General features: G+C 58.0%; 1 pseudogene; it reads left to right on the forward strand.

The window, feature by feature from the left end:
* Positions 1 to 17,494: 17,494 nt before the first annotated feature.
* Positions 17,495 to 18,465, forward strand: LOC147037330 (18S ribosomal RNA; annotated as a pseudogene; the record flags this gene model as incomplete).

Consider the following 18,465-nt stretch of genomic DNA (forward strand, 5'->3'; position numbering starts at 1 on the left):
TCCATAGCTCCAGGGCTCCATAGCTCCATACCTCCAGAGCTCCATAGCTCCAGCCTGGGTGGCTGGTGGCTCCATAGCTCCATACTTCCATAGCTCCAGTCAGAGAGTTGGCGAAAATTGCACTAAGTGCGAAAGCCCATTCATTTACAACGGCGTGTCCGCCAGGCGGCGACATTTCCCCGTTACCGGTGGCTGCGTGGCGGGTGAGTGACAGAGCTTATCCGAGCGGCTGGAACTCTGCGCCGGCGTGGTCGAGCGTGAGGCCCCGGCCCTTTGGCTGCCTGGTACCTAAAACACTTCCATTGATCCAGCCACGGAGGGTGCTGGCTGGTGGCTCCATAGCTCCATAGCTCCATAGCACCAGAGCTCCATAGCTCCATAGCACCAGAGCTCCATAGCTCCATAGCACCAGAGCTCCATAGCTCCATAGCACCAGAGCTCCATAGCTCCATAGCACCAGAGCTCCATAGCTCCATAGCACCAGAGCTCCATAGCTCCATAGCACCAGAGCTCCATAGCTCCATAGCACCAGAGCTCCATAGCTCCATAGCACCAGAGCTCCATAGCTCCATAGCTCCAGGGCTCCATAGCTCCAGGGCTCCATAGCTCCATAGCTCCAGGGCTCCATAGCTCCATACCTCCAGAGCTCCATAGCTCCAGCCTGGGTGGCTGGTGGCTCCATAGCTCCATACTTCCATAGCTCCAGTCAGAGAGTGTGCTAAAATTGCACTAAGTGCGAAAGCCCATTCATTTACAACGGCGTGTCCACAAGGCGGCGACATTTCCCCGTTACCGGTGGCTGCGCGGCGGGTGAGTGACAGAGCTTATCCGAGCGGCTGGAACTCTGCGCCGGCGTGGTCGAGCGTGAGGCCTCGGCCCTTTGGCTGCCTGGTACCTAAAACACTTCCATTGATCCAGCCACGGAGGGTGCTGGCTGGTGGCTCCATAGCTCCATACCTCCAGAGCTCCAGAGCTCCATAGCACCAGAGCTCCATAGCTCCATAGCACCAGAGCTCCATAGCACCAGAGCTCCATAGCTCCATAGCACCAGAGCTCCATAGCTCCATAGCACCAGAGCTCCATAGCTCCATAGCACCAGAGCTCCATAGCTCCATAGCTCCATAGCACCAGAGCTCCATAGCTCCATAGCACCAGAGCTCCATAGCTCCATAGCACCAGAGCTCCATAGCTCCATAGCACCAGAGCTCCATAGCTCCATAGCACCAGAGCTCCATAGCTCCATAGCACCAGAGCTCCATAGCTCCATAGCACCAGAGCTCCATAGCTCCATAGCACCAGAGCTCCATAGCTCCATAGCACCAGAGCTCCATAGCTCCATAGCACCAGAGCTCCATAGCTCCATAGCTCCAGCCTGGGTGGCTGGTGGCTCCATAGCTCCATACTTCCATAGCTCCAGTCAGAGAGTTGGCTAAAATTGCACTAAGTGCGAAAGCCCATTCATTTACAACGGCGTGTCCACAAGGCGGCGACATTTCCCCGTTACCGGTGGCTGCGCGGCGGGTGAGTGACAGAGCTTATCCGAGCGGCTGGAACTCTGCGCCGGCGTGGTCGAGCGTGAGGCCTCGGCCCTTTGGCTGCCTGGTACCTAAAACACTTCCATTGATCCAGCCACGGAGGGTGCTGGCTGGTGGCTCCATAGCTCCATACCTCCAGAGCTCCATAGCTCCATAGCACCAGAGCTCCATAGCTCCATAGCACCAGAGCTCCATAGCACCAGAGCTCCATAGCTCCATAGCACCAGAGCTCCATAGCTCCATAGCACCAGAGCTCCATAGCTCCATAGCACCAGAGCTCCATAGCTCCATAGCTCCATAGCACCAGAGCTCCATAGCTCCATAGCACCAGAGCTCCATAGCTCCATAGCACCAGAGCTCCATAGCTCCATAGCACCAGAGCTCCATAGCTCCATAGCACCAGAGCTCCATAGCTCCATAGCACCAGAGCTCCATAGCTCCATAGCACCAGAGCTCCATAGCTCCATAGCACCAGAGCTCCATAGCTCCATAGCACCAGAGCTCCATAGCTCCATAGCTCCAGGGCTCCATAGCTCCATAGCTCCAGGGCTCCATAGCTCCAGGGCTCCAGGGCTCCATAGCTCCAGGGCTCCATAGCTCCAGGGCTCCAGGGCTCCATAGCTCCATACCTCCAGAGCTCCATAGCTCCATACTTCCAGAGCTCCATAGCTCCATAGCACCAGAGCTCCAGAGCTCCATAGCTCCATAGCACCAGAGCTCCATAGCACCAGAGCTCCATAGCTCCAGCCTGGGTGGCTGGTGGCTCCATAGCTCCATACTTCCATAGCTCCAGTCAGAGAGTTGGCGAAAATTGCACTAAGTGCGAAAGCCCATTCATTTACAAGGGCGTGTCCACAAGGCGGCGACATTTCCCCGTTACCGGTGGCTGCGCGGCAGGAGAGTGACAGAGCTTATCCGAGCGGCTGGAACTCTGCGCCGGCGTGGTCGAACGGCTGGCCTCGGTAGTTGAGGTACCAGGGGTGGGCCGGGGAGCTCCAGGCGGGTCTTGTGAGAGAGTGAAGCCGAGCGGCTGGAACTCTGGGCCGGCCTGGTCGAGCGGCTGGCCTCGGTAGTTGAGGTACCAGGGGCGGGCTGGGGAGCTCCAGGCGGGGCTTGTGAGAGAGTGAAGCCGAGCGGCTGGAACTCTGGGCCGGCGTGGTTGAGCCACGGAGGGTGCTGGCTGGTGGCTCCATAGCTCCATAGCTCCATAGCTCCATAGCTCCATACTTCCATAGCTCCATACTTCCATAGCTCCAGACTTCCATAGCTCCATAGCTCCATAGCTCCATAGCTCCATAGCTCCATAGCACCAGAGCTCCAGAGCTCCATAGCACCAGAGCTCCATAGCTCCATAGCTCCATAGCCCCAGAGCTCCATAGCTCCATAGCTCCATAGCTCCAGAGCTCCATACTTCCATAGCTCCAGAGCTCCAGCCTGTCTGGTGGCTCCATAGCTCCATAGCTCCATACTTGCAGCCACGGAGCTGGCGAAAATTGCACTAAGTGCGAAAGCCCATTCATTTACAACGGCGTGTCCACAAGGCGGCGACATTTCCCCGTTACCGGTGGCTGCTTAGCGGGAGAGTGACAGAGCTTATCCGAGCGGCTGGAACTCTGGGCCGGCCTGGTCGAGCGGCTGGCCTCGGTAGTTGAGGTACCAGGGGCGGGCTGGGGAGCTCCAGGCGGGGCTTGTGAGAGAGTGTAGCCGAGCGGCTGGAACTCTGGGCCGGCGTGGTTGAGCAGCATGCCCGCGGAGGTGGCTCTTCCATAGGCACGGAGGGTGCTGGAGCTCCACACTTCCCTAGGCACGGAGGGTGCTGGAGCTCCACACTTCCATAGGCAGGGAGGGTGCTGGAGCTCCACACTTCCATAGGCAGGGAGGGTGCTGGAGCTCCACACTTCCATAGGCAGGGAGGGTGCTGGAGCTCCACACTTCCATAGGCAGGGAGGGTGCTGGAGCTCCACACTTCCATAGGCAGGGAGGGTGCTGGAGCTCCACACTTCCATAGGCAGGGAGGGTGCTGGAGCTCCACACTTCCATAGGCAGGGAGGGTGCTGGAGCTCCACACTTCCATAGGCAGGGAGGGTGCTGGAGCTCCACACTTCCAGCCACGGAGCATGCTGGCACTTCCACCTTGCTTGCTAAGTCGGCGTGATCTTGCCCAAAAAGTCCCTCCTCACCTCCAGCTGGAAGTGGAAAAAAATCCTCCACCTGCTTGGCCGAGGTTCTGGAAGCCAGCAGCTCGCAGAATGTTGCCAAAGTTTCACTGGAAGGAAAAGAAAAGAGAAGACCGAGTGCGCATTTCACCTACCGCTGAATGTCCACAAGAGGGAAGTGTCACTCCGTCGCAGAATCTGCGCCGACGCACTCGGCACCCTTCGAATTTATGGTGCCGGTGCGGGTGTTCTGGGTGCAAAAAGGCCGCCCAAGTGGTAGAAAAAAATCAGACTTCGTCTCTTAGGTCGAAATTAATGCCAAGTTTTGAAATGCGCTGGCAGGGGTGGACCAGGGCCCGTTAGAAGTGCTTAGCCGAGGTCCTGGAAGCCTAACCCGGCGTGATCTTGTGCAAAAAGCCGCTGCTGAGCTCCAGCTGGAAGTGTAAAAAGAACCGGGCTGGTTCAAAAAAAGAACCGGGCGACCCGTTAGAAGTGCTTAGCCGAGGTCCTGGAAGCCTAACCCGGCGTGATCTTGTGCAAAAAGCCGCTGCTGAGCTCCAGCTGGAAGTGGAAAAAGAACCGGGCTGGATCAAAAAAGAACCGGGCGACCCGTTAAAATTGCTTAGCCGAGGTCCTGGAAGCCTAACACGGCGTGATCTTGTGCAAAAAGCCGCTCCCGAGCTCCAGCTGGAAGTGTAAAAAGAACCAGGCTGGATAAAAAAAAAGAACCGGGCTGGATCAAAAAAAGAACCGGGCGACCCGTTAAAATTGCTTAGCCGAGGTCCTGGAAGCCTAACACGGCGTGATCTTGTGCAAAAAGCCGCTCCCGAGCTCCAGCTGGAAGTGTAAAAAGAACCGGGCTGGATAAAAAAAGAACCGGGCTGGATCAAAAAAGAACCGGGCGACCCGTTAAAATTGCTGAGCCGAGGTCCTGGAAGCCTAACACGGCGTGATCTTGTGCAAAAAGCCGCTCCCGAGCTCCAGCTGGAAGTGTAAAAAGAACCGGGCTGGATAAAAAAAGAACCGGGCTGGATCAAAAAAGAACCGGGCGACCCGTTAAAATTGCTGAGCCGAGGTCCTGGAAGCCTAACACGGCGTGATCTTGTGCAAAAAGCCGCTCCCGAGCTCCAGCTGGAAGTGTAAAAAGAACCGGGCTGGATAAAAAAAGAACCGGGCTGGATCAAAAAAGAACCGGGCGACCCGTTAAAATTGCTTAGCCGAGGTCCTGGAAGCCTAACACGGCGTGATCTTGTGCAAAAAGCCGCTCCCGAGCTCCAGCTGGAAGTGTGAAAAGAACCGGGCTGGATAAAAAAAAGAACCGGGCTGGATCAAAAAAGAACCGGGCGACCCGTTAAAATTGCTTAGCCGAGGTCCTGGAAGCCTAACACGGCGTGATCTTGTGCAAAAAGCCGCTCCCGAGCTCCAGCTGGAAGTGTAAAAAGAACCGGGCTGGATAAAAAAAGAACCGGGCTGGATCAAAAAAGAACCGGGCGACCCGTTAAAATTGCTTAGCCGAGGTCCTGGAAGCCTAACACGGCGTGATCTTGTGCAAAAAGCCGCTCCCGAGCTCCAGCTGGAAGTGTAAAAAGAACCGGGCTGGATAAAAAAAGAACCGGGCTGGATCAAAAAAGAACCGGGCGACCCGTTAAAATTGCTTCGCCGAGGTCCTGGAAGCCTAACACGGCGTGATCTTGTGCAAAAAGCCGCTCCCGAGCTCCAGCTGGAAGTGTAAAAAGAACCAGGCTGGATAAAAAAAAGAACCGGGCTGGATCAAAAAAGAACCGGGCGACCCGTTAAAATTGCTTCGCCGAGGTCCTGGAAGCCTAACACGGCGTGATCTTGTCCAAAAAGCCGCTCCAGAGCTCCAGCTGGAAGTGTAAAAAGAACCGGGCTGGATAAAAAAAGAACCGGGCTGGATAAAAAAAAGAACCGGGCGACCCGTTAAAATTGCTTAGCCGAGGTCCTGGAAGCCTAACACGGCGTGATCTTGTGCAAAAAGCCGCTCCCGAGCTCCAGCTGGAAGTGTAAAAAGAACCGGGCTGGATAAAAAAAGAACCGGGCTGGATAAAAAAAAGAACCGGGCGACCCGTTAAAATTGCTTAGCCGAGGTCCTGGAAGCCTAACACGGCGTGATCTTGTGCAAAAAGCCGCTCCCGAGCTCCAGCTGGAAGTGTAAAAAGAACCGGGCTGGATCAAAAAAGAACCGGGCTGGATAAAAAAAAGAACCGGGCGGCCCGTTAAAATTGCTTAGCCGAGGTCCTGGAAGCCTAACCCGGCGTGATCTTGTGCAAAAAGCCGCTCCCGAGCTCCAGCTGGAAGTGTAAAAAGAACCGGGCTGGATAAAAAAAGAACCGGGCTGGATAAAAAAAAGAACCGGGCGACCCGTTAAAATTGCTTAGCCGAGGTCCTGGAAGCCTAACACGGCGTGATCTTGTGCAAAAAGCCGCTCCCGAGCTCCAGCTGGAAGTGTAAAAAGAACCGGGCTGGATCAAAAAAGAACCGGGCTGGATAAAAAAAAAGAACCGGGCGACCCGTTAAAATTGCTTAGCCGAGGTCCTGGAAGCCTAACCCGGCGTGATCTTGTGCAAAAAGCCGCTCCCGAGCTCCAGCTGGAAGTGTAAAAAGAACCGGGCTGGATAAAAAAAGAACCGGGCTGGATCAAAAAAGAACCGGGCGACCCGTTAAAATTGCTTAGCCGAGGTCCTGGAAGCCTAACCCGGCGTGATCTTGTGCAAAAAGCCGCTCCCGAGCTCCAGCTGGAAGTGTAAAAAGAACCGGGCTGGATAAAAAAAAGAACCGGGCTGGATCAAAAAAGAACCGGGCGACCCGTTAAAATTGCTTAGCCGAGGTCCTGGAAGCCTAACACGGCGTGATCTTGTGCAAAAAGCCGCTCCCGAGCTCCAGCTGGAAGTGTAAAAAGAACCGGGCTGGATAAAAAAAGAACCGGGCTGGATCAAAAAAGAACCGGGGGACCCGTTAAAATTGCTTAGCCGAGGTCCTGGAAGCCTAACCCGGCGTGATCTTGTGCAAAAAGCCGCTCCCGAGCTCCAGCTGGAAGTGTAAAAAGAACCGGGCTGGATAAAAAAAAGAACCGGGCTGGATCAAAAAAGAACCGGGCGACCCGTTAAAATTGCTTAGCCGAGGTCCTGGAAGCCTAACACGGCGTGATCTTGTGCAAATAGCCGCTCCCGAGCTCCAGCTGGAAGTGTAAAAAGAACCAGGCTGGATAAAAAAAAGAACCGGGCTGGATCAAAAAAGAACCGGGCGACCCGTTAAAATTGCTTAGCCGAGGTCCTGGAAGCCTAACCCGGCGTGATCTTGTGCAAAAAGCCGCTCCCGAGCTCCAGCTGGAAGTGTAAAAAGAACCGGGCTGGATAAAAAAAGAACCGGGCTGGATCAAAAAAGAACCGGGCGACCCGTTAAAATTGCTTAGCCGAGGTCCTGGAAGCCTAACCCGGCGTGATCTTGTGCAAAAAGCCGCTCCCGAGCTCCAGCTGGAAGTGTAAAAAGAACCGGGCTGGATAAAAAAAAGAACCGGGCTGGATCAAAAAAGAACCGGGCGACCCGTTAAAATTGCTTAGCCGAGGTCCTGGAAGCCTAACACGGCGTGATCTTGTGCAAAAAGCCGCTCCCGAGCTCCAGCTGGAAGTGTAAAAAGAACCGGGCTGGATAAAAAAAGAACCGGGCTGGATCAAAAAAGAACCGGGGGACCCGTTAAAATTGCTTAGCCGAGGTCCTGGAAGCCTAACCCGGCGTGATCTTGTGCAAAAAGCCGCTCCCGAGCTCCAGCTGGAAGTGTAAAAAGAACCGGGCTGGATAAAAAAAAGAACCGGGCTGGATCAAAAAAGAACCGGGCGACCCGTTAAAATTGCTTAGCCGAGGTCCTGGAAGCCTAACACGGCGTGATCTTGTGCAAATAGCCGCTCCCGAGCTCCAGCTGGAAGTGTAAAAAGAACCAGGCTGGATAAAAAAAAGAACCGGGCTGGATCAAAAAAGAACCGGGCGACCCGTTAAAATTGCTTAGCCGAGGTCCTGGAAGCCTAACCCGGCGTGATCTTGTGCAAAAAGCCGCTCCCAAGCTCCAGCTGGAAGTGTAAAAAGAACCGGGCTGGATAAAAAAAAGAACCGGGCTGGATCAAAAAAGAACCGGGCGACCCGTTAAAATTGCTTAGCCGAGGTCCTGGAAGCCTAACACGGCGTGTTCTTGTGCAAAAAGCCGCTCCCGAGCTTCAGCTGGAAGTGTAAAAAGAACCGGGCTGGATAAAAAAAGAACCGGGCTGGATAAAAAAAAGAACCGGGCGACCCGTTAAAATTGCTTAGCCGAGGTCCTGGAAGCCTAACCCGGCGTGATCTTGCCCGAAATTCGGCCTCTATACTTCCATTTTAGGTACCAGGCGCTCATAGTGTGTTGGTCCCACTAGTCAGTGTACTGGTCCCACTCGCTAGTGTACTGGTCCCCCTAGTCAGTGTACTCATCCAGTTACCCCCCGTTTTCCAAAACACCATCGGCACGTATAAGGGGGGGACTCCTGAGAGAGATGAGGTATATGGCAGCGCAACACCAATCCGCTCCGCGCTGGTTCCCATGTCGGCTACGGATGAATAAAACCAGCCTGTCCCCCCTGGAGCTCACGAGACACGGAATTTTTTCTAAGTGCCAACGGCTCTTCCGAGCAAACGTGTCCGCTCCGGCTGGTTCCCCCGTCGGCCTCGAATGACGAAAAATGCCGGTCTCCGCCCGGAGCTCATGACAAACGAAAAATTTTCTAAGTGCCAACGGCACTAGCGAGCGAATGTGTCCGCTCGGCGCTGGTTCCCGGGTCGAACCCGGAAGACGAAAAACGCCGCTCTCCGCCCGGAGCTCATGACAAACGAAAAATTTTCTAAGTGCCAACGGCACTAGCGAGCGAATGTGTCCGCTCGGCGCTGGTTCCCGGGTCGAACCCGGAAGACGAAAAACGCCGCTCTCCGCCCGGAGCTCATGACAAACGAAAAATTTTCTAAGTGCCAACGGCACTAGCGAGCGAATGTGTCCGCTCGGCGCTGGTTCCCGGGTCGAACCCGGAAGACGAAAAACGCCGCTCTCCGCCCGGAGCTCATTACAAACGAAAAATTTTCTAAGTGCCAACGGCACTAGCGAGCGAATGTGTCCGCTCGGCGCTGGTTCCCGGGTCGAACCCGGAAGACGAAAAACGCCGCTCTCCGCCCGGAGCTCATGACAAACGAAAAATTTTCTAAGTGCCAACGGCACTAGCGAGCGAATGTGTCCGCTCGGCGCTGGTTCCCGGGTCGAACCCGGAAGACGAAAAACGCCGCTCTCCGCCCGGAGCTCATGACAAACGAAAAATTTTCTAAGTGCCAACGGCACTAGCGAGCGAATGTGTCCGCTCGGCGCTGGTTCCCGGGTCGAACCCGGAAGACAAAAAACGCCGGTCTCCGCCCGGAGCTCATGACAAACGAAAAATTTTCTAAGTGCCAACGGCACTAGCGAGCGAATGTGTCCGCTCGGCGCTGGTTCCCGGGTCGAACCCGGAAGACGAAAAACGCCGCTCTCCGCCCGGAGCTCATGACAAACGAAAAATTTTCTAAGTGCCAACGGCACTTGCGAGCGAATGTGTCCGCTCGGCGCTGGTTCCCGGGTCGGACCCGGAAGACGAAAAACGCCGGTCTCCGCCCGGAGCTCATGACAAACGAAAAATTTTCTAAGTGCCAACGGCACTAGCGAGCGAATGTGTCCGCTCGGCGCTGGTTCCCGGGTCGGACCCGGAAGACGAAAAACGCCGGTCCTCGCCTGGAGGTCCCAGCAAAATCGGCGAAAAAACGACTAAGTGTCAACTTTCGAAAAAACGACTAAGTGCCCACGGCTCTGCGGGGCTTGTGAGTCCGCCCCGCGCCGGTTCGGTGGTCGGCCTCAAAAAGCAAAAAATCAGCCTCTCTCCCTGGAGCTCACCTCGAGGTACCAGGGGGTGAGGTACCCGGGCTAAGGTGCAGTACCTTTTTTGGTCTTCAGGTGCGCCAGAGTACAATGAAATGGTCCCAGTAGTCAGTGTACTCATCGACTTTCCCCCCGTTTTCCAAAGCACCTCGTTTACGAGTATGGAGGAGATGGTGCTGGTCTCCCCACGGCGTCGGACACGCCGTCCTCGACAGCACAAGGTCGGATAGAAGACCTGGAAAGCGCCGTGGCACGCGCTGGAGGTGGGCACTTTGGCGAAAAAACGACTAAGTGTCAACTTTCGAAAAAACGACTAAGTGTCAACTTTCGAAAAAACGGCTAAGTGTCAACTTTCGAAAAAACGACTAAGTGTCACCTCTCTGAAAAAATGGCAAAGTGTCGCCTCTCTGAAAATTTTCTAAGTGCCCACGGCTCTGCGGGCTCGTGCATCCGAGCCGCGCCGGTTCTGCAACCGGCCTAGAATGACGAAAAATAACGGTCTCCTCCTGGAGCTCACAGCCAATTGTGGCGAAAAAGTGGCAAAGTGCCCACGGCTCTGCGGGCTCGTGCATCCGACCCGCGCCGGTTCTGCAGCCGGCCTAGAATGACGAAAAATAACGGTCTCCTCCTGGAGCTCACAGCCAACTTGGCAAAAAGTTTCTAAGTGCCCACGGCCCTGCCGAGCTTTGGCGTCCGCCCAGCGCCGGTTCCGCAGTCGGCCTCGAATGACGAAAAATAACGGTCTCCTCCTGGAGCTCACAGCCAACTTGGCAAAAAGTTTCTAAGTGCCCACGGCCCTGCCGAGCTTTGGCGTCCGCTCAGCGCCGGTTCCGCAGTCGGCCTCGAATGACGAAAAATAACGGTCTCCTCCTGGAGCTCACAGCCAACTTGGCAAAAAGTTTCTAAGTGCCCACGGCCCTGCCGAGCTTTGGCGTCCGCCCAGCGCCGGTTCCGCAGTCGGCCTCGAATGACGAAAAATAACGGTCTCCTCCTGGAGCTCACAGCCAACTTGGCAAAAAGTTTCTAAGTGCCCACGGCCCTGCCGAGCTTTGGCGTCCGCCCAGCGCCGGTTCCGCAGTCGGCCTCGAATGACGAAAAATAACGGTCTCCTCCTGGAGCTCACAGCCAACTTGGCAAAAAGTTTCTAAGTGCCCACGGCCCTGCCGAGCTTTGGCGTCCGCCCAGCGCCGGTTCCGCAGTCGGCCTCGAATGACGAAAAATAACGGTCTCCTCCTGGAGCTCACAGCCAACTTGGCAAAAAGTTTCTAAGTGCCCACGGCCCTGCCGAGCTTTGGCGTCCGCCCAGCGCCGGTTCCGCAGTCGGCCTCGAATGACGAAAAATAACGGTCTCCTCCTGGAGCTCACAGCCAACTTGGCAAAAAGTTTCTAAGTGCCCACGGCCCTGCCGAGCTTTGGCGTCCGCTCAGCGCCGGTTCCGCAGTCGGCCTCGAATGACGAAAAATAACGGTCTCCTCCTGGAGCTCACAGCCAACTTGGCAAAAAGTTTCTAAGTGCCCACGGCCCTGCCGAGCTTTGGCGTCCGCCCAGCGCCGGTTCCGCAGTCGGCCTCGAATGACGAAAAATAACGGTCTCCTCCTGGAGCTCACAGCCAACTTGGCAAAAAGTTTCTAAGTGCCCACGGCCCTGCCGAGCTTTGGCGTCCGCCCAGCGCCGGTTCCGCAGTCGGCCTCGAATGACGAAAAATAACGGTCTCCTCCTGGAGCTCACAGCCAACTTGGCAAAAAGTTTCTAAGTGTCACATCTCTGAAAAAACGGCTAAGTGTCGACTTTCGAAAAAACGGCAAAGTGTCACATCTCTGAAAAAACGGCTAAGTGTCGACTTTCGAAAAAACGGCTAAGTGTCAACTTTCGAAAAAACGGCTAAGTGTCGCCTCTCTGAAAAAACGGCAAAGTGTCAACTTTCGAAAAAACGACAGAGTGTCGCCTCTCTGAAAAAACGACTAAGTGTCGACTCTGAGAAAATGGCAAAGTGCCCACGGCTCTGCGGGCTCGTGCATCCGACCCGCGCCGGTTCCCCAGCCGGCCTGAAATAAGGCAAAACCAGCCTCTCCGCCTGGAGCTCAGAGCCAACTTGGCGAATATTTTCTAAGTGCCCACGGCTCTGCGTGGCTACGGCGTCTGCCCAGCGCCGGTTCCTGGGTCGAACCCCGAGGACGAGGAATGCCGGTCTCCGCCTGGAGGTCCCAGCTTAATCGGCGAAAATTTTCTAAGTGCCCACGGCTCTGCCGGGCTCGTGCATCCGACCCGCGCCGGTTCCCCAGCCGGCCTGAAATAAGGCAAAACCAGGCTCTCCCCCTGGAGCTCAGAGCCAATTGTGGCGAAAAAACGACTAAGTGTCAACTTTCGAAAAAACGACTAAGTGTCAACTTTCCAAAAAAACGGCTAAGTGTCGACTTTCGAAAAAACGGCTAAGTGTCAACTTTCGAAAAAACGACTAAGTGTCGCCTCTGAAAAAACGACTAAGTGTCGCCTCTCTGAAAAAACGACTAAGTGCCCACGGCTCTGCGGGGCTTGTGAGTCCGCCCCGCGCCGGTTCGGCGGTCGGCCTCAAAAAGCGAAAAATCAGCCTCTCTCCCTGGAGCTCACCAAAAATTTGTCGAAATTTTTCTAAGTTCTCCTCGAGGTACCAGGGGGTGAGGTACCCGGGCTAAGGTGCAGTACCTTTTTTGGTCTTCAGGTGCGCCAGAGTACAATGAAATGGTCCCAGTAGTCAGTGTACTCATCGACTTTCCCCCCGTTTTCCAAAGCACCCCGTTTACGAGTATGGAGGAGATGGTGCTGGTCTCCCCACGGCGTCGGACACGCCGTCCTCGACAGCACAAGGTCGGATAGAAGACCTGAAAAGCGCCGTGGCACGCGCTGGAGGTGTCACTGTGGCGAAAAAGTGACTAAGTGTCAACTTTCGAAAAAACGGCTAAGTGTCAACTTTCGAAAAAACGGCTAAGTGTCAACTTTCGAAAAAACGGCTAAGTGTCAACTTTCGAAAAAACGACTAAGTGTCGCCTCTCTGAAAAAACGGCAAAGTGTCAACTTTCGAAAAAACGACTAAGTGTCAACTTTCGAAAAAACGACTAAGTGTCACCTCTCTGAAAAAATGGCAAAGTGTCAACTGCGAATGTGGTGGTGCATGGAAGGAAGTGGAGGACGGCCGCCTCCTTAAACACAGGCCGAAGAGGAGCGTCAGGGCCGGCTCCTTAAACACGGACCGAGTGTCGCCCTTAACACAGACCAAGCGGAGGACGGCCGCCTCCCTAAATACAGGCCGAACCGGAGCGCGAGGGCCGCTCCTTAAACACGGACCGAGTGTCGCCCTTAACACAGACCAAGGGGAGGACGGCCGCCTCCTTAAACACAGGCCGGAGAGGAGCGTCAGGGCCAGGCTCCTCAAACATGGACCGAGTGTCGCCCTTAACACAGACCAAGGGGAGGACGGCCGCCTCCTTAAACACAGGCCGGAGAGGAGCGTCAGGGCCAGGCTCCTCAAACATGGACCGAGTGTCGCCCTTAACACAGACCAAGGGGAGGACGGCCGCCTCCTTAAACACAGGCCGGAGAGGAGCGTCAGGGCCAGGCTCCTCAAACATGGACCGAGTGTCGCCCTTAACACAGACCAAGGGGAGGACGGCCGCCTCCTTAAACACAGGCCGGAGAGGAGCGTCAGGGCCAGGCTCCTCAAACATGGACCGAGTGTCGCCCTTAACACGGACCAAGGGGAGGACGGCCGCCTCCTTAAACACAGGCCGGAGAGGAGCGTCAGGGCCAGGCTCCTCAAACATGGACCGAGTGTCGCCCTTAACACGGACCAAGGGGAGGACGGCCGCCTCCTTAAACACAGGCCGGAGAGGAGCGTCAGGGCCAGGCTCCTCAAACATGGACAGAGTGTCGCCCTTAACACAGACCAAGCGGAGGACGGCCGCCTCCCTAAATACAGGCCGAACCGGAGCGCGAGTGTCGCTCCTTAAACACGGACCGAGTGGAGGACGGCCGCCTCCTTAAACACAGGCCGAACAAAATGACACAAAGTGTCAACTGCGAATGTTGTCCATCCAAGGAAGGAGCGTGATGCCCGGCCGGCTCCTTAAACACAGGCCGAGAGTCGCCCCGGACGGTCCGCCTCGCGGCGCCCGTCTGCTCGGATAAAATGACACAAAGTGTCAACTACGAATGTTGTCCATCCAAGGAGGGAGCGTGATGCCCGGCCGGCTCCGAAAACACAGGCCGAGAGTCGCCCCGGACGGTCCGCCTCGCGGCGCCCGTCTGCTCGGATAAAATGACACAAAGTGTCAACTGCGAATGTTGTCCATCCAAGGAAGGAGCGTGATGCCCGGCCGGCTCCTTAAACACAGGCCGAGAGTCGCCCCGGACGGTCCGCCTCGCGGCGCCCGTCTGCTCGGATAAAATGACACAAAGTGTCAACTACGAATGTTGTCCATCCAAGGAGGGAGCGTGATGCCCGGCCGGCTCCGAAAACACAGGCCGAGAGTCGCCCCGGACGGTCCGCCTCGCGGCGCCCGTCTGCTCGGATAAAATGACACAAAGTGTCAACTGCGAATGTTGTCCATCCAAGGAAGGAGCGTGATGCCCGGCCGGCTCCTTAAACACAGGCCGAGAGTCGCCCCGGACGGTCCGCCTCGCGGCGCCCGTCTGCTCGGATAAAATGACACAAAGTGTCAACTACGAATGTTGTCCATCCAAGGAGGGAGCGTGATGCCCGGCCGGCTCCGAAAACACAGGCCGAGAGTCGCCCCGGACGGTCCGCCTCGCGGCGCCCGTCTGCTCGGATAAAATGACACAAAGTGTCAACTGCGAATGTTGTCCATCCAAGGAAGGAGCGTGATGCCCGGCCGGCTCCTTAAACACAGGCCGAGAGTCGCCCCGGACGGTCCGCCTCGCGGCGCCCGTCTGCTCGGATAAAATGACACAAAGTGTCAACTACGAATGTTGTCCATCCAAGGAGGGAGCGTGATGCCCGGCCGGCTCCGAAAACACAGGCCGAGAGTCGCCCCGGACGGTCCGCCTCGCGGCGCCCGTCTGCTCGGATAAAATGACACAAAGTGTCAACTGCGAATGTTGTCCATCCAAGGAAGGAGCGTGATGCCCGGCCGGCTCCTTAAACACAGGCCGAGAGTCGCCCCGGACGGTCCGCCTCGCGGCGCCCGTCTGCTCGGATAAAATGACACAAAGTGTCAACTACGAATGTTGTCCATCCAAGGAGGGAGCGTGATGCCCGGCCGGCTCCGAAAACACAGGCCGAGAGTCGCCCCGGACGGTCCGCCTCGCGGCGCCCGTCTGCTCGGATAAAATGACACAAAGTGTCAACTGCGAATGTTGTCCATCCAAGGAAGGAGCGTGATGCCCGGCCGGCTCCTTAAACACAGGCCGAGAGTCGCCCCGGACGGTCCGCCTCGCGGCGCCCGCCCGCTCGGATAAAATGACACAAAGTGTCAACTACGAATGTTGTCCATCCAAGGAAGGAGCGTGATGCCCGGCCGGCTCCTTAAACACAGGCCGAGAGTCGCCCCGGACGGTCGCCTCGCGGCGCCCGTCTGCTCGGATAAAATGACACAAAGTGTCAACTACGAATGTTGTCCATCCAAGGAGGGAGCGTGATGCCCGGCCGGCTCCGAAAACACAGGCCGAGAGTCGCCCCGGACGGTCCGCCTCGCGGCGCCCGTCTGCTCGGATAAAATGACACAAAGTGTCAACTGCGAATGTTGTCCATCCAAGGAAGGAGCGTGATGCCCGGCCGGCTCCTTAAACACAGGCCGAGAGTCGCCCCGGACGGTCCGCCTCGCGGCGCCCGCCCGCTCGGATAAAATGACACAAAGTGTCAACTACGAATGTTGTCCATCCAAGGAGGGAGCGTGAGGCCCGGCCGGCTCCGAAAACACAGGCCGAGAGTCGCCCCGGACGGTCCGCCTCTCGAGGCGCCCGCCCGCTCGGATAAAATGACACAAAGTGTCAACTACGAATGTTGTCCATCCAAGGAGGGAGCGTGATGCCCGGCCGGCTCCGAAAACACAGGCCGAGATTCGACCCCGGACGGGCCGTCTTCTCCCGGCGCCCGCCCGCGTACGCCCCCCATCCCCGGTCGCCCGTCTGCTCCCGGCGGGCCTCCGAGTACCCCCTCACCCAACTGACCGACTGGCACTCATGACCCGCCTTGGTAGGGCCCCCATCGGCCTCGGCTCGTCCGACGTCGGGTGGACGGTTCCTACCCACTGCGGGTCGCACTCTAGCGCCCCGGCCGCCGCGTGAGCGTGCGCTCCCCGCGCCGCCCCGCAGGCCCCGGCGCGACCGTACTGCGGCGAGACCGAGACGACCCGGTTTGGCATCCATCCCACCTAGCCACGATCCACGGAGGCCGAGCGAGCGGCTGAGTGTCGGGCGCCGCGCGTGCGAGCGTCCGCCGGCCGCGCCGGTCCTTCCGCGAATGTCGTTTCTCAAACCCTCCGGCTTGATAGCGGCGGCACCACGGGAAGCCGTCCACACACACCGTCCGACCTCTATCCGAAAAGCCTTCCCGACCAACCGCGGTCGCGGGGGCGTCTGTCGCTCCGCATCGGGGGGGCGTATGGCTTCCGCGCTACGCGCTGCGGGCTCGGGGGGGCCGCAACGGCTGAGTCTGACTCGGCCGGGGCGCAGCTTCCCTCCCGGCAGTCAGCAATAGTGCCGATCGCGCCTGCCACCAGCCCCCTCCCCGACGGGTTCGTCGGCGCCGGCTGGCCGCCGTCCGCCTTCGTTCCCCGAGGGTTCCCAACCAGCGCCGATCCAACTCCGCATCCTGGCCGCACGCAGTGCGTGCCTCGCGCGGGTAAGTCGCCGGCGCAGCGCCGCAGCTCCCGACCCCCGCGTACGGGAATAGTTGAGGGCCTCAGCGGGCCGCACCGACCGAGTCCGACTCGGGCCGGGGCGCAGATTCCCGCTTGGGTGACCGAACGTTCTCTGCTCGGGCCGGAGGGCCGACGCCCGTCCCCCCCCGTCGTCCCCCACGGACCGCCTCCGAGGCCACTTCGCACGGCTCATCCTCGGCTCCCTACCAATGCTTAATCGATGGGGCCGCCCGGCCGGATTCGCGCCACCCTGTCCACCGCGAGTCTCCCCAGACTAACCCGAGTTACCGCCCAGCTCGCCTAACCTTGCACTCGCTCTGCCAAACGGTCGTGTAGTCGGCGGGCCGTCCTACGGGTCGCCCTCCCTCCCCAAACGCGCGGCGGGATAGCGGCAAGGCGGCGGCGGCGGCCAGCGGCGTCGGGGCGCTCGCACCGGAGAAGAGGCGTCTTACGAGGCCGGGCGCAGCTCCCTCTCGTTTACTTGCTGAGTAGCGGCGCTCGAAGGTTCCGCGGCGAGCGCGGCTCATCCCATTGAATGTCCCTGCACCAGGCTCCATCGAAGGGCCGCCCGGCCGGATTCGCACCCCCCTGTCCACCGCGAAGTCCCCTCGACTAACCCGAGTTACCGCCCAGTTCGCCTAACCTTGCATCGCCCCGCCAAACGAGCGAGTTGTCGGCCGTCCTGCGGGTCGCCACCGGCCCCAAACGTGCGGAGGGATAGCGGCAAGGCGGCGGCGGCGGCCAGCGGCGTCGGGGTCGACCTAGCACCGGAGAAGAGGTGTCTTACGAGGCCGGGCGCAGCTCCTCTCGTTTAGGGGTCCGCGAGGGTCGCATTCGAGGTTCCGCGTCCTCGGCTTCGGCTGCGCCGGGTCCAGCCCGATCCATCTCACCCCGCGGCAGCGTCAGACCACCTAGAGCCCCCGCGAACCGCGGCCGGCGTCCGGAAAACAGTCGCGCGAGCCCCCGCTCCGGCGGGCCGGCGAGCGAGAGGCGCTACCCAGCCACCCTCTCTCCTACCTGGTTGATCCTGCCAGTAGCATATGCTTGTCTCAAAGATTAAGCCATGCAAGTCTAAGTGCACACGGCCCGTACAGCGAAACTGCGAATGGCTCATTAAATCAGTTATGGTTCCTTTGATCGCTCCTCAGTTACTTGGATAACTGTGGCAATTCTAGAGCTAATACATGCAAACGGGCGCCGACCTCCGGGGACGCGCGCATTTATCAGACCCAAAACCCACGCGGTGCCCGGGCGCGCGGGCCCAGGGGTCGCGCCGGCGTTCACGCGCCGCGCCGCGGCCCTCCGCGCGTCCGGCCCGGCCTCCCTTGGTGATCCTCGATAACTTCCAGCCGATCGCCGGCCCTCCGCGGCGGCGACGTCTCATTCGAATGTCTGCCCTATCAACTTTCGATGGTACTTTCTGCGCCTACCATGGTGACAACGGGTAACGGGGAATCAGGGTTCGATTCCGGAGAGGGAGCCTGAGAAACGGCTACCACATCCAAGGAAGGCAGCAGGCGCGCAAATTACCCACTCCCGACACGGGGAGGTAGTGACGAAAAATAACAATACAGGACTCTTTCGAGGCCCTGTAATTGGAATGAGCACAGTCCAAACCCTTGGGCGAGAACCCATTGGAGGGCAAGTCTGGTGCCAGCAGCCGCGGTAATTCCAGCTCCAATAGCGTATCTTAAAGTTGCTGCAGTTAAAAAGCTCGTAGTTGGACCTCGGGACGCGAGCTGACGGTCCGCCGCGAGGCGTGCACCCGTCTGTCCCGGCCCCTGCCTCTCGGTCCGCCCCCGGGATGCCCTTGACTGGGTGTCCCGCCCGGGGCCCGAAGCGTTTACTTTGAAAAAATTAGAGTGTTCAAAGCAGGCCAGCGCCGCCTTGCATACCGCAGCTAGGAATGATGGAATAGGACCCCGGTTCTATTTTGTGGGTTTTTCCTCCTGAACTGGGGCCATGATTGAGAGGGACGGCCGGGG

The sequence above is a fragment of the Syngnathus leptorhynchus genome, unplaced genomic scaffold (genome assembly GCF_054491065.1).
Source record: "Syngnathus leptorhynchus isolate UIUO unplaced genomic scaffold, UIUO_Slep HiC_scaffold_232, whole genome shotgun sequence".
NCBI classification, from domain to species: Eukaryota; Metazoa; Chordata; class Actinopteri; order Syngnathiformes; family Syngnathidae; genus Syngnathus; species Syngnathus leptorhynchus.